The sequence below is a fragment of the Mytilus edulis genome, chromosome 6, assembly GCF_963676685.1.
Source record: "Mytilus edulis chromosome 6, xbMytEdul2.2, whole genome shotgun sequence".
In the NCBI taxonomy this organism is placed as follows: domain Eukaryota; kingdom Metazoa; phylum Mollusca; class Bivalvia; order Mytilida; family Mytilidae; genus Mytilus; species Mytilus edulis.
The window spans coordinates 90,875,963-90,892,136 of record NC_092349.1 but is presented as its reverse complement, the minus strand read 5'-3'; the positions used below and the strand labels follow the sequence as shown (position 1 = coordinate 90,892,136).

General features: G+C 31.4%; 1 long non-coding RNA gene across 2 annotated transcripts; it reads right to left on the bottom strand.

Moving 5' to 3' along the window:
- Positions 1-1,055: 1,055 nt before the first annotated feature.
- Positions 1,056-12,618, bottom strand: LOC139528880 (uncharacterized). Of its 2 annotated transcripts, none has more exons than XR_011665717.1 (4): positions 12,261-12,618; positions 6,050-6,206; positions 5,133-5,210; positions 1,056-3,810 (listed from the first exon to the last, which is right to left on the bottom strand). It is a non-coding gene; the product is annotated as an uncharacterized lncRNA (long non-coding RNA). The 2 variants fall into 2 exon arrangements; XR_011665716.1 differs by lacking the exon at positions 12,261-12,618 and adding an exon at positions 8,853-9,013.
- Positions 12,619-16,174: the final 3,556 nt, after the last annotated feature.

Below are 16,174 nucleotides of genomic sequence, written 5' to 3'. Positions count from 1 at the left end.
GATTTAAAGAATTTTTAATATAAATTAAATTTGAATAAATTTCAAATTTAAAGAAGTTTTGATATAATTTAAATTTGAATAAATTTGAGATTTAAAGATCTTTTAATATAAATTAAATTTCAATAAATTTCAAATTTAAAGAATTTTAAATATAAATTAAATTTAATTAATTATGTAATTTAATTACATGTAAATTCAAATAAATTTCTTGTTTATGACTTATTTAAATTAGAACTTCCATCAAATTTAATGCAATTTAAAGTCAATATAATCCTGTATAACTACTTACAAAACAATAGTGCAAATGAATAATAAAGAAAAGGCAGAATTTTTCCCTCTGCTTTTTGGAAAAGGGATGTTGGGGATTTGTTTTTACTTTAACCCAAATATCTGGTTTGAAAATATCTAATTAAATAAAAAAACAAAAATTAGGAAAAACAGGAATTTTTAATGGTGATAACTTTGTAGCTACTGTACATATAAAATTGATCCTCCAACTTTTCTGATCCATGTTTACAAAGTATTAGACTTGAAAGGCATGGAATGCTGCTCTGTGTATTTACAGTAGAATAATATTTGTGGTTTCAAATGGCAATGTGCAAATGTATAATTTGTCAGTAACATTGAAGACTGTATTTTTCAGATGAAACTTAAACAATAATCCAACGAATACATGTCACTCATTTGCAAAGCTCAATACCATTTTGTAAATATGCCTTTACCTATATGTAAAGAATTGCAACGCATCTGAATTTATATAAGAACTTGAAGAGTTAGAATCTAAGACATACAAAAAACACAAACACCAGATATAAACTATAGGACAAGGCTATCTATGTGTGATTTGGATTTTGACAATGGCAGCAATATACAATACAGGAGATAACAAAAAACTTTTGGACAAAGCATAACCATACACAACAATTTCTAGCATTTTCTTATTGTCATCCTGTCTTGGGCATAGTTATTTTCACTTCTAATCGGGTCAGAATAATAAAAAAAAACAATTTTGAGTTATCTCCCTTTGTATATACTTCAATAAAAGAAACAAAGTATCTAACAAATTAATTTTATTCAGATACTGACAAATTAGAGTTGTTTTGGTGATAAATTAAAATAAAATGTCAAAAAGTTTGTTATACAATTTTAAAAACATTTAAAACAAATAAAAAAACACTTTTGTTTAAAAAAAGTCAAGTTCTACATCAAAGAACCTCATCAAATTCAAACTAATTAATAAAATAATGGTTATTGACAAATTAACATGCTTACTTGTATAGATTATTTAAGAATCATAACAATTGGGTTATAACAAAAAGCAAACATAGGCACCTCTAAATTTCAAGTTTGGCATCATAAAAATATTAATGAATAATCTCCCCTGCTAGCATTATTTGTCAATTTTAAAAACTTCAAAAAGCAAAAAAAGCATTATTTACATGATTAACATAATTCGTAAATTCACAAGAGTGCACACACTGAAATGTCTCGCCTTCTTTACTTATCATTGATATTATGTTGATAGTCCTAAGTATAAAGCTTTATTAAAAACTGTCACATAAACTTAACATTAACCAAGATAACTAAACAAAGAGCAATGAACCATGAAAATGAGGTCAAGGTCAGATGAACCATGCCAGGCAGACATGTACAGCTAACAATGCTTCCATACAACAAATATAGTTGACCTATTACTTATAGTTTTAAAAAGAATAGACCAAAACACAAGAACTTAACACTGAGCAATGAACCGTGAAAATGAGGTCGAGGTCAAATAAAACCTGCGCGACTGACATATAGATCATAAAATATTTCCATACACCAAATATAGTTGACCTATGGCATATAGTATTAGATAAAAAGACCAAAACTCAAAAACTTAACTTTGACCACTCAACCATGAAAATGAGGTCCAGGTCAGATGACATCTGCTCGCTAGACATGTACACCTTACAATCATTCCATACAACAAATATAGTAGATCTATTGCATAAAGTATGAGAAAAACAGACCAAAACACAAAAACTTAACTATAACCACTGAACCATGAAAATGAGGTCAAGGTCAGATGACACCTGCCAGTTGGACATGTACACCTTACAGTCCTTCCATACACCAAATATACTAGCCCTATTGCTTATAGTATCTGAGATATGGACTTGACCACCAAAACTTAACCTTGTTCACTGATCCATGAAATGAGGTCAGGTCAAGTGAAAACCGTCTGACGGACATGAGGACCTTGCAAGGTACGCACATACCAAATATAATTATTCTATTACTTATAATAAGAGAGAATTCAACATTACAAAAACTCTGATCTTTTTTTTCAAGTGGTCACTGAACCATGAAAATGAGGTCAAGGACATTTGACATGTGACTGACGGAAACTTCGTAACATGAGGCATCTATATACAAAGTATGAAGCATCCAGGTCTTCCACCTTCTAAAATATTCAGCTTTAAAAAAGTTAGCTAACGCCGCCGCCCGATCACTATCCCTATGTCGAGCTTTCTGCAACAAAAGTTGCAGGCTCGACAAAAAAAACATCCTGCTGCTCGAACATTGATTAAAATTTCATTCCAAATGCTGTATGCAAGAATAAAAATAATAAGGTGTAATGAAATACTTCAAATATGTACAATTGAATAAAATAGCACACAAATAAACTTTTATCAACAAAATTATGTAATGTCAAGCAAAAAATTATGTACATGGACAATTGAAGAAAATAATAAGTTTATATGCTTATAAATATATTTGGTGTATTGACTGTCTCCTGATTAGTTAAAATTTTTTAGTTTTATTTTCAATTTTTTTTGTTTACAAATTTTATGAAGTCAACATGTGCATGATGTGTGTACTTTGTTATTATTTATATAAATAAAATAAAAAAATTCTTTGAGCCTTATTTTTGATAGAAATTTATTTATAATGAATGGCAATAACTTATTTTGATTTTATTGAACCATAAAATTAATTTTCAACTATTTACATTTTACATAATCCTCTTCGCAGATTATCTAATGTGAAGATTCAAAAAGTTATCTCCCTTTGACCAAGCGATTATAAATAATGTGAAATCTTACAGGAAAAATCTTGACAGCAAATACAAGACACTGAAATGAGCCACACTCAAATTATTATTCAGCATTTAATTAATTAGAAAAGGCAACAGAAAGTTTAAGTAAAAAGAAATATGTGTAGCTTAACCAAACACATTAACATAATCTGATGTCACCGATATGCTGCACTTGTAAATAATTTTAATAAAAAATGCAAATGTTGAAATATAAGAGCAGTAATTCATTTTTTTACTTTAAAAAATAATCAAATTCAATAAACCAAACCACTTCATTTTAAGGGTCCCCCCCTTAAACTGAAAACTGTCAACTATAATTCAAAAGTAAACATGAAGGTATTTTTGTTCTTGCAAATTCCAAAAGTGTACCTTTGAATTGGTCCTTATTAAAATTTAAAGAAATTTTTATTGATATCTCTCAATTTTGTGTCATATGCCCTTAAGTAAAAATCCATGCAAGTTCTGTACATTTCTTGTGACAAGGCCTCTCTGATTTACTTGGACCTCAGCTCTTTGCCTTGTGCATTCAGCTGTCTCTGACTTTAGTGTATCCATGTAAGATTTAAAATCTTGTGACAGTCAAATCCCAGTTGTGATCAGGCGAGTTTATCTACAGAATCACTGTCCCAACTTGACATTAAATCAATTTGCATGGCCTTTCTAAGTTTGTCCTTTTCTGACACTGGCAGTTTCTTGGTTTAAAGGGCCTTAGCTCTATTTTGTAGCTTCTGTAATAAAGTAATAAAAAAAAATGTTTAATTTTATTAAATTGACAAGTGATATATATGTGACAAAAGCAATAATTTTCTGCATGCAATTATTCTATCTTAATGCAGTTGTAATCAAAATCATATATTTAAAAGATATTCTAATGAGTGACCCAAAAATATCTCGTGGAATAACTCTATAAAAAGAATAGCTAGAAGTTGTGATAAATTTTCTATTTTCAATGGACCATGAAATTGGGGTCAAACCATTAATTTATCCTTAGAAAGATCATAACATAAGGCACATGTATATTTATTTTTAAGTTGATTGGTCGTTAACATCATTAACAACTATCCTGACCAAAAACTTTTACCAAAACTTGAACCTAAAGCAGAACAGATGAAAGAATAAACAAACAAAAGCATGGATCATTAAACATAAACCCCTTCTACTATTGTAGGCTGGCATAACAATTTATTACAACTATTACACATTGTGATTTATTTATCAACATCAAAAAAATTATTGATTTGTATCAGTTTAGTTTTTCAATTATATTTTAAAACTAACTCCTTCTATCATTGTTTGGTCTTATTCACGGTGTAGAATATATACAACTTTTATAATTTGATGTGTGATCCCCTCAGGGGTTCAGGCTTATATTTTGGCAAGTGTTTGATGTGTCTATGGGCACTATGGAGGTCTAAAATTAGTTAGCACCCCATTTTTTCCCTAGGGAGATTGATATTGGAATAGCTCATTATTGAGTTTGTTGTCTTTATCAATTTCAATATAAATCACAATATCAGGTACAGCAATTTTTTTTTCTTTTGACACATAAGAAGTATTTGTAAATAGTATTAAAATACAATCAGCTGTATACAATATAACCAAAACAAAAATCTGAGACTGGATTACTGCCCTTTTATCTATTTATTATTTGATCTATAAAATAATATTTAATCAATAGAAATGTGAAAATTTCAAACAAGATTTAAGTCAGTTATTGTTTGATTTGGCTAATTCTACTAAATACACAATTATTTTGATTTTTGTTGTTGTTTTTTTTTTCCTGCAATTATTTTGTAACACTCTAATAAAAATGAGTATGAATTCAATCCTCCATGATTCTATTCATGCTATTTGTTAGATGTCTCTACTCTCATTGGCAACAACACTTCCTCTCCTTATAAATTAATTTTTGCAGGCCTCAACTAACAGTATTTTCCATAAAATATATAAAACAATAAAAACCTAGTACAATCATGACAATGAGTACTATTAATTTATCCCAAGACTTGGTCTGGTCATGTCAAATTAATGTAATCATCAAATAGCTTACTTCAAAATAGAACCAGCTGCTGTTTTACATGTCCAGACTAGATTGTTTATGCCTATAAGCATCACAAACAGCTGCTTACTGCAAAATAAAACATAAAAAGTTCCTAAAATAAATGTGTATTGCCAGGAGATAATTAGTTGAATTTAAACATTCATATTATATTTGTTAAACTTGGTCTAAGGAAAGGGTGTACAGGATTTCCAATACTCAATATATATATATATGTCTAGCGGGACGGCTGCAGTGCAGGCGATTTGGTGTCACGATATCACAGTAGCATGGGTTCGAATACCCGCGAGGGAAGAACCAAAAATTTGTGAAAGCAAATTTACATGTACAGATCTAACATTGTTAGGTTGATATTTAGACGAGTTGTATATATATATATACATGTATATAGCCCAGGTGGTCGTGTGGTCTAGCGGGACGGCTGCAGTGCAGGCGATTGGGTGTCACGATATTACAGTAGCATGGGTTCGAATCCCGGCGAGGGAAGAACCAAAAATTTGCAAAAGCAAATTTACAGATCTAACATTGTTGAGTTGATGTTTAGACTAGTTGTATATATATATATATGTATATATATATATATATTTTACAATGTTTGGCTATTTGAAACATTATGATCACATGCATATATGTATATATTCTGACAGACATTTCAACATACATGTAATATACATAAGGTATATTTATAGATTTTAACAAGGCTAAGTAAGTATATAAGCTGATAATACTAAAAAGGCATATATGTACATGTAACTCTATCTTTTATCAAAGACAATGGCACGTCTCTATTTGAATTACATGACTTACATGACTTACAATGTACATTTATATCTTTTGAAAGATTTTTAAAATCATAAATTCAGAAAATGTAGACAAAATATATATATACAATATACAATGATATATACCTTTATATGTGAAGGAACATGGATGGCTGTTGTATTCCCTTATCTTTGAGCATCTGTTTCTGCTTGAAATCGATTCTCTGTAACAATTGGTGCAATTCTTCAATTTTTTCACTGTCATCAAGATTTCTGTTTGGGAATCCATCATCTTCTTTATTAGCTAAGTAAAATAAAAACTTTTTGAGAAAATGTAAATATTCAACATGATGTTCATACAAAATGATATTAAGTTTAAATTCTTTTATATAAATGCCTTTTAAACTTGAGTCGCTGAACTGTAGTAACATGTATATGTTACAGTAAATAGGTGAAATTAGGAATTACATGTAATTACTAAACACTTCAGTAAATACCTGTAATTACTAGCCAATTTAGTAATTACATGTATTTACTAGTTGTTTCAGTGATTACTGGTAATCACTGATTTTTTTTGTCATTTTTACAGCTATTTACTAACTTGATGTTTTTGTTTTAAAATTAAAAACATAATTCAAGATATCAAATAAGAAAGTAAAGGGGTAGGGATTTTAACGGCGCTAACTTAAGGATGTAGGAATATAATGCACATCCAAAGTGCATACTCTTTAGTGTTTGTGAATTGAAACTGGAAAATGGTTGTTTTATAGGTTTTGAAACTCCGTAAATATATGTATGCAAGACAATGATATCTATCCAAAATCAAACTAAAATCTCCATCATGCACTGTGGCTCAAAACTTTAAAAAAAACTTTCTCCAAATATCCTGGATTTCTACCAAACTTCATGAACTTGGACAGAAGCTAAATGTTTATGATCATAAAATAATATCCAAAAGTAAAGTTTGAAAAAAAAAATCCTTTTTTTCGTATATTACTTATAAATGGACTAGTTTTGTCCCAGTTAACATTACATACACTCTGTAGTTAAAGTTTTTAAAACATTAGATTTTATAAACCATCCTGGATTTTTACCCAATTTTGACTGAAGCTTCTTACAGTACTAGTCAACAGATAGTATCTAGAGGAAAATTTTAATATTTTTTCCTCATTTTTGTTGAGCCTGCGATTAACAGCAAAAGTAACCGAGACTACATGTATTTGTTCTGCAAAAACCCTTACAATTTTAATAGCTTAATACATCGATAACCCATCTCCAGCTAGGGGTTGATTTGAAGGTCACATGAATACGTATTCAATGAGGTCCAAATATTCACTTGCAAGTGCACAACTCATCAACCTTGTTTCTCAGCTAATTTAACAAAATAAAACCAGAATGGCTGCTAACAGTGAATTATAATTTTACAATATCATTTTTATAAATGATTTAACAACAAAAAAAAGATATTTTTTTTATATATCTCGAAGCTAATGCACATAACAGTTCATTCCAGTTCTTAACCTACATAACGTTATCTTATCTTTATAAGGTAATAAGTCTAAATATTCTTCATATTCAAAGAGTTCTTTAAAAAGTTAAGACATAATGCTTTGGGAGAATTTTCCATTTCTGATTTCCATGTCTGCTGAAGTTGGTCAAAAATTATCTGTATTATAATGCTCAACTTAAACCATTTTGGATTAAAACTAAAGTTACTCTGATTTAACCAAATATTTGAAAGTCCATATTTATTCAAGATATTTTTTATACATATCAACCATTCAAAATTTTAAGTGTACTAACTGATCTTCTAGTTAGTATTACACAGCTAAAACAATGTTGTATTATGGTCAGGTGATCAAAAGTTATGGTTGTGTTAGCAGTCAGTAAATAGGTGTAAATATTCATTTTAAATTTAGTAATTACTGGTAATAACTGGGCCGTTTAAGGAATTACTTGTATTAACTAAGTGCATGAAGTGCATCGGGAATTACCTGTAATTCCTAAATTTTAGTAATTACATGTAATTCCTAATTTCACCTATTTACTGTAACATATATAAACAGCAAAATGTAAAGGTTTGAAATGTTTCCAAAAAAATACTCAATAATCATTAATATAAATGAAGGAAGTATGGTAACCTACATGTATGTATCATTTGTTTGGCTATAGTAATTGGATCAACATCAGTTGGTCTTTAGCGGATAGCATTTATTTTGGAAACATACCACATTGTTTACTTTAATCTAATTAATCTTCATATAGATATACAACATGTACAATGTACATATACATGTATCTTAGTTTTCTCGTTTGAATTGTTTTACATTGTCATATCGGGGCCTTTGTGGTATGGGCTATGCTCATTGTTGAAGGTTGTACAGTGACCTATAGTTGTTAATGTCTGTGTCATTTTGGTCTCTTGTGGACAGCTGTCTCATTGGCAATCATACCACATCTTCTTTTAATATATCATTAAGCATTTGAATCACAGGCACTTGTTTCTATCCATTGGAAGACCCACTATCAACGTATATTTTCGAGAAGGTACCCAAGTAATTTTTTCCCCTCTCCCCTTAAAACCATTATTTCTGGTAAATATATACGTTAATAGTGGGTCTTCAAATGGATAGAAACAAGTGCCTGTGATTTGAATTTATACCAATATCAAGGGTACAACTGATATGTCACCTGGGTAAGTAAGGTACATGTACCTATGGAACAAGTCAATTATCCAATAATCTTAAAAACTATAGCACAGTTTGTTATTATTCCGTGACAATAAACAATAATTTGGTTTGCACGACACTTTGACCATGTCCCCTCCTTTTTAAATAAGGTTTTGGGAATAAAATATATTGGGCATGCATATCAGATTAATCATAAAAAGTAAATTGATTGTGTAAGGTTATGTAATATATAATGATCTATATTAAAGTAATGCGGTTACCAAATCGAAAATCATGTTGAATTTGAAGTGTGTTCTTCTTTTGGGATTTGAAAATCCCGCAACATGACGACTTAAACATTGCTATAATAGAAAACACTCGAGACAACCGAAAGGTGCACGGTCGCACTAAATACCAATAATATGTTATTAAGCCAAATAAAATAATGTATCCTAAGTGATAGATTGATATGATGCGTATATAATATAATTGTTTAAAAGATGTGAATAACAGAATAAATGACAGACACATGATCTCCAGAAATTAACTAGTAAAGATAATAAAGTATTTTCCTGGTCTACTTTTTGGTCTTAACTTACACTGTTATTATAACAACATTACACAAAAAAAAACGCGGGACATGACCAGATAATAAATATAATTTTTCATACGTACAAATCAAGTTGATCGAGTTACCTGGACTCATAATATTCACATATTAGTATAACCCTTAATATATATTTCTCAAATTATTGCTTTAATAGTAAGCATAGGTACTTGGGTACAGGACATTTTTTTTACCCTACCCTTTTTTTCCAAAATCTGTTATATTTTCGTTTTCTCACTTTCGTATTATTTATTTTTTTCGCGTCTGTCTGTACGTGTCATTAGAACATAAATACACTACAAATTACTTGGTTTTGCTATTTACTATCAATTCCAAGTTTACTATCCACAGCGGTCACGGATATATTACTAAAGAGAGTGAATTTTAAAATAGAAAACGAAAAAATAACGGATATTGGAAAAAAAGGGGGAGGGTAAAAAAAATGGTGACATCCCATTAGTCTGACAACCATTATTCGGACAGCCCAATACTCCGACAACATGTACTATTCTGACAGCCCATTATTACGACAACCCATTACTCCGACAGCCCATTATTCCGACAATATGCGTTTTTCTTAGTGTATGGATAAATTTTCTCTAAAAAAAAAAAAAACCAACTCCGCTCTCTGATATTTGTGGTTGTCCGTTTTGATTCCAATTATTTTTTGCATGCGGACATTAATTTTGTCTCAGTATATTGGAGTTGATAAACATGATTATAGCAACTGCTCAGTCCTTAACCTCGCCCCTCTTTCGTTTTGCGTGTCTAGTTACTTTATTTATCTTTATATTTCGTTGTTTGTGTGTCTACTATCAGTCTGTGCTGTTCTAGCTCGCTATGTCTTGCATGTGTGTCTTGATCTACCTTCTTTTCACTAGATCTTCGAATCCCCCTTTTCGCGTATCAGGGGAGTGAGGTTCCCCCACTATGAACTACATAAATAAATAATACATCGGAGTTGGAAAACACTACCCGCCCTCTTTGGTCGCAACACTTTCTCTCCTTGTATCACTCATCTGAGTTTTATTTAAATTTATTTTGTTGCAGAAATAATGGGATAAAATAGCGTCAGTCAAAATTAGAAAAACAAACGGAGACAAATACGTACCCAGAACCTAAAAAATAAGAAGACAAAAAGGACGAAATATGTGCTCAGAAAAGATGAGCAATTCCAATCATGATCAATCATGAATACGGTATCATGTTCGGGAATGAGAATCCACGAAATACGGAGACAGTACATGTAGCACTTCTAATAGCGATCGTTCAGACATAATCCGAGAGATGACACTCAATATTTTGTTGGGAGACCGATTTTGTATCCTAAGATTATTTTAAATTCTAGAAAGATATGCCTCTTTTTTAATGATTGGTGGAGATGCAGGACTGCATGATGATTTACAACAAAACTTATTACGAAAAACAAATATGACGGACATGAATATTTCGGCAATTTCTATCTAAATATGCATAAGGAAAAGTGATATCGGGTCAGTGACTGTATATGTCATAGAAATATACAGTCAACGCATTTTGACTGCTCAAGTAGAACGAGTGCAGCATAAAAGACAATAACAAACTAGTAGAATAAGACAATGTGTGACATTCTTGTCCTTGTGTCTTTGTCAAATTGTTTAATTGTAAAAACTTAGTAATATGTGTTTTGTGGGAAACTTATTTTTCATTTAAAAATTGGTTTCAAGAAGAAACATATTTAGATATCATTGATTTTAAGAAAGGTAATTTATATGTTAATTCAGAATCGGTGCTCTTCCATTACATGAAGAATTGAAAATGCTAAATACTCAAAAAATCGTATTGTACAGCTGATAAAGTTTAGGATGAGCGTCATTTTTCAATCGAATGCTCACTTCATTATAATTTGAGGGAGGAATTCTTTCGCCATATTTCTAGCACATATCAGAACTTTAAAACGTTAGACAATTATGATTAATTTCGAAGTGAACACAAGAAAACTTTACTATTATGGAGAAAAAAATGAGGATCATATCGTTAGTTCTTTTGAATAATGTAGTACATGTCTGGATACTGACTGTTAATTGATATTAATACGTATTTTTTTATATTTTGTCTTAGCTCCGATTGTGACTGAGGCTTATAGTGCTATAAATATAATTATATCATATTAGTATTGTAATGTCTTAATGTTGACACAATCATTATACTGGCCGCCGCTTCGAAAAAGTGGGGGTATACTGTTTTATCTCTGTCTGTCCGTCCGTCCAACCGTCCATCCGTCAGTTCGCCGCCCGTCCCATAACTATTTTCGTTGCATCTTTTTCATGAACTACATTACAAGGATTTCTGAAAGGTTTATTGAAGTCAGTTATATCGTGTGATGCTTTTTCAAACTCATTACTCATTACATGACAGCCAAGTTGAAAACTTTTGTCACATTTTTCTCAGGTACTACAATACCATGATTTCTGATATTTAACTTCAAGGTTTATATAAGTCAGTTATACTGTGTAATGCTTTTTCAGATTCACAACTCAAAAACTTTCTATCTACCGAAATATTTGGGCAGGGTATCATCAGTAGCTCGCGCCATCAATGCTTGTTGTTGATTTACATAGATCCTTTGATTTGGAAAATAAAATATTATTTTCTGTTTTATTCTATATACAGATTTCGAATTGAGAATTAACATTGAAAGTATACGAACTACCTTAGCCTTGTATTATATATACGGAGTTATTTCTTAAAATATGTTATTACAAATATAAACGTAATAATACAGACAGACACATTTTATTTTACCCTGATATCCTGATACTTGACTTGATAAGTGTCGGAATTATAGGTTGTCGGAGTATTGGGCTGTCGGAGCAATGTGTTGTCGGACTATTGGGTTGTCAGACTAATTGGTTGTCGGACCAATAGGCTGTCGGATTAATGGGCTGTCGGAATAATGGCGTGTAACCAAAAAAAACAAAGTTCCGATGATAGTAAGACCCTTATTACTATACACATCCTTGATTCATGACAGTGATATATGCATTATAAACTGTATACAGAAATATACAAGATATTGACTTCTAAATTAACTTAATGTTACCTCAGTTACTGACTCCATGTTGACATTATTGTGTAATGTTGGTGTTAAATGAGATAGGTGTTGAAATTTTTCGTCGAATAACTGAATTTGGTGTGTCGATATCTTCTGATCCTCCACATGCCCCGGGCAAATCCAGAGGCGCTAACCGGGCATTCTTTTGCATCTGACCGAGAAGACTTTCAGAAGGACTGTATAGACGAATCTTTAATTGTTTTAGAACCTTCATCAGACCCGAGTCTTGCATGGAGATGGACACTGATAGACTTAAGTACTGGTACATTGTATTAACGATTTCACTACGAGGAATATCATCATCTTCAGAATGTGAGAGACAAGCAAATCCGCCAGACGACATATCCAGACAGACTTTGTCAATGATGCAAATAATATTCTTGTAGACTTGTAGCCAGACTGGTATATATATATATAAGCAGACTGGTGGACGTGTAGGACATGAAGGCAAACTGTTAGAAACGTAATCTGGCGGGTAAACATGTATATCGACTTGTAAACACGGAGACAGACTGACGGACACATAGAGACCGCGGTTAAAACGTAGTGACTTGTGGACATAGCCAGACTGTTGAAAATCATATGGACAGACTAGGGGTCTATAAGAAAGACTTGTGAAAGTAAAAACAGACTAGTGGATGATTGAAAAACTGGTGAACATGTAGACAGACTTGTGCAAATGTAAATTGACAGAAAATATTTGTCAGCCTAAAAATCTAATTCTAACTCTATTGGGTTTGATTTTCAGACTTACATGTATATGAATACGAAATCTATATTCTTGGGGGGGGGGGGGTATTATGTTGTACGGCAAGCTAGGGTAACAGTTATCAAAGCCCCCCCCCCCCTTTTTTTTCAAATAAACGATTTTTTTTATTAATCTTCATTTTGTCGGATTAGAAATGTTCTATGATCTCATCTATGATTTAAGTATAAACTAAAGGACACTTTTTTACTTGGTTGTGCTATAATGGATTTAGTATTACCATTTTTTTCAGTTAAGAACAAAAATGAAAATAATGGATTATTTAAGGTTCTCTCATTAAAATATTCAACATAATGATTCTTTATATAATTATTTGCAAAACAAACAAAAAACAATTTTGATTATGGCAAATACATAGACTAAACAAACATAATGAAAAATTGTAAGGTTAAATTAACTGTAATATTTATTTCCAAAATAAATTCAACATCATGTCAGCTCATCGGGTCAATTTAATTAGCCGGATATCGTTGCCTTTACCAATTATTTCACACCACATATTACACTAGTTTAACAAATAATTCATACTTTTTATACTGATTCAGAAGCGTTGTCTATGTGGTTTATTTATTATAAAAGTTGTAGGTCACTGGGTCATTATCAAACACTACAGAAAATTAAACAATGTATAAATTTGTCTTTGGTATACACGTCTATATACTATACTGACTAATATAAGTTCTGCAGCGCATATTTTAATATATTTCAACAAATAAACAATACATATTGTCTGTGTGTGTGTTACAAGTATGCAAGTGATCTAATTATTACAGGAAATAAATGGAACCATAATGCGTGATTTTCTTTACTTGAAAATGGAAAAACTTGACAGAAATTAAGATAGATTTGACTTGAATGTATCTGTTGTTTTACCTTTTTTGTAAAGCAGTATATTTTGAATTTGTTAATAGTATACAATTTTTTATTAATCTAATCAAGAACCCATAAAGGGCATCATTTTACAACACAATATGTTAGTATACTAGTATATATAATGCGACGTAGGTAAAGATTTTTCTTTATAAAATATTATCATTTCCAATTTTGATGAAAACACATTATGTGGTCAAGAGGATAGTGTTTAAAAACTAAAAAAATGCTTGCACTTCGCCATTTTTTAAGTTAAATGGTCAGTTTCATTTGGCCTTATTAACATTTTTTAGTCGAGCGTCAATGATGAGTCTTTTGTAGACGAAATACCCGTCTGTCGTGAATGTAAAATTTCAATCCTGGTATTTATGATGAGTTTATTTACCATATTTACAAATATCTTTCTATTAAATATACCAACCGAGCTATACACTAGCTGTTGGCGCTTTTAATCTTGGTTGCAGTATTGAAAATAAATTGTAAAAATGAAACAATGTTACTTTTCTTAAAAGAGGATTTACGTATTCAGCTTCTTTTTTTAGAGTGAATGGCAATATATATTTTTTTTAAAACAAATACATGACAGGGTGCTGCCTGAACTAAAGTGAGGGGTATCTCCAGTCAGTTATTCCCTTTATGGTATATAATCAATAAAAAAAATCCCACAAACGGGGGACCCGGACCCGGGCCCGCCCCCCCCCCCCAAAAAAAATGGATCCGCCTATACCAACCGAGCTATACACTAGCTGTTGGCGATTTTAATCTTGGTGTTATTTAACATTTGCAGCTATTGAGAATAAATTGTAAAAATGAAACAATATTACTTTTCTTAAAAGAGGATTTACGTATTCAGCTTCGTTTTTAGAGTGAATGGCAATATATATATATATTTATATATTTTTTAACAAATACAGGACATGGTGCTGCCTGACCTAAAGTGGGAGGTCTCTCAAGTCAGTGAATCCTTATATAGTATATAATCAATAAAAAAATCCCACGAAAGGGGGACCCCCCCCCCCAACTGGATCCGCCTATACCAACCGAGCTAAACACTTGCTGTCGGCGCTTTTAATCTTAAGCTATTGAAAATAAATTGTAAAAATGAAACAATATAACTTTTCTTAAAAGAGGGTTTAAGTATTTAGCTTCGTTTTTAGAGTGAATGGCAATATATTTTTTTTTCTTTTAACAAATACATGACAGGGTGCTGACTGACCTAAGGTGGGTGGGGGTCTTTCAAGTCAGTGATTCCCTATATAGTATATAATCACTAAAAAAAATCCCACGAGAGGGGGACACGCCCCCCCCCCTTCCCACTGGATCCGCCTATACTAACCGAACTATACACTAGCTGTTGGTGCTTTTAATCTTGGTGTTATTTAACATTTGCAGCTATTGAGAATAAGTAAAAGAGACAACGACTCGAAAACAAGCAGACGATAGACGAAGGCAATTGGGTCTTCAACGCGGCGAGAATTCCACGCAAAATACGGATATAACAGAAAATGTTCTATAATTGCCGATCCGACACATGTATTGTAACTATCCATGCACCCATCGATTCAATCGAAAAACTCGACGTACGACCTTCGACAATAAACCAACACATGCGAAATGTATATACGTAACAATTTATAAAATGTCCCGATGTGACAAAATGTGAAACAATAGCCTAGAGTATGTAAAAACAAGAACAAAACAAAAAACAAAATTTGATAGAAAGCAACCATTGCATCCCTGAAAAATAACTTTCAATTCAGAAACTCAAATGTATTACGATCTTAGAAATCTTAGAATTCATGGCTATAAAGCTGAAGAGAAATGTTTAAGCAAACTGAGCACTATGAGGTTTTGATTTTTTATAAGTATCAACTGCAATTTCAAGCTTATTTTATGACCTCACTTTCATCGAAGGGTATATTAATTTATCGCCTACAGGTTCGTTCGTCTACCCGTTCGTCTGTTCGTCAAGCTATAGATTGGTTTGTCTGGCTATCACCTCGTACAGTTTTTGAGTTGCAACTGAAACATTTAAGTCAAATATCCTCAAAATTCAAGGTAGTTGGATACATTTTATTATAAAATGCAGAGAGAGATCATCGTTTGTCCTGCTTCCTCTTCCGACATTTTTTTAACTATAAATTTATAGTTTTAATTAATATTTCAGAGGTTGTCTGAACATACAAATGAGATGTTCATGCATGTATTCCTATATATGCATCTTGATTTTTGTCAAATATTCTTAAATGCCAGGAAGTTGAACCTT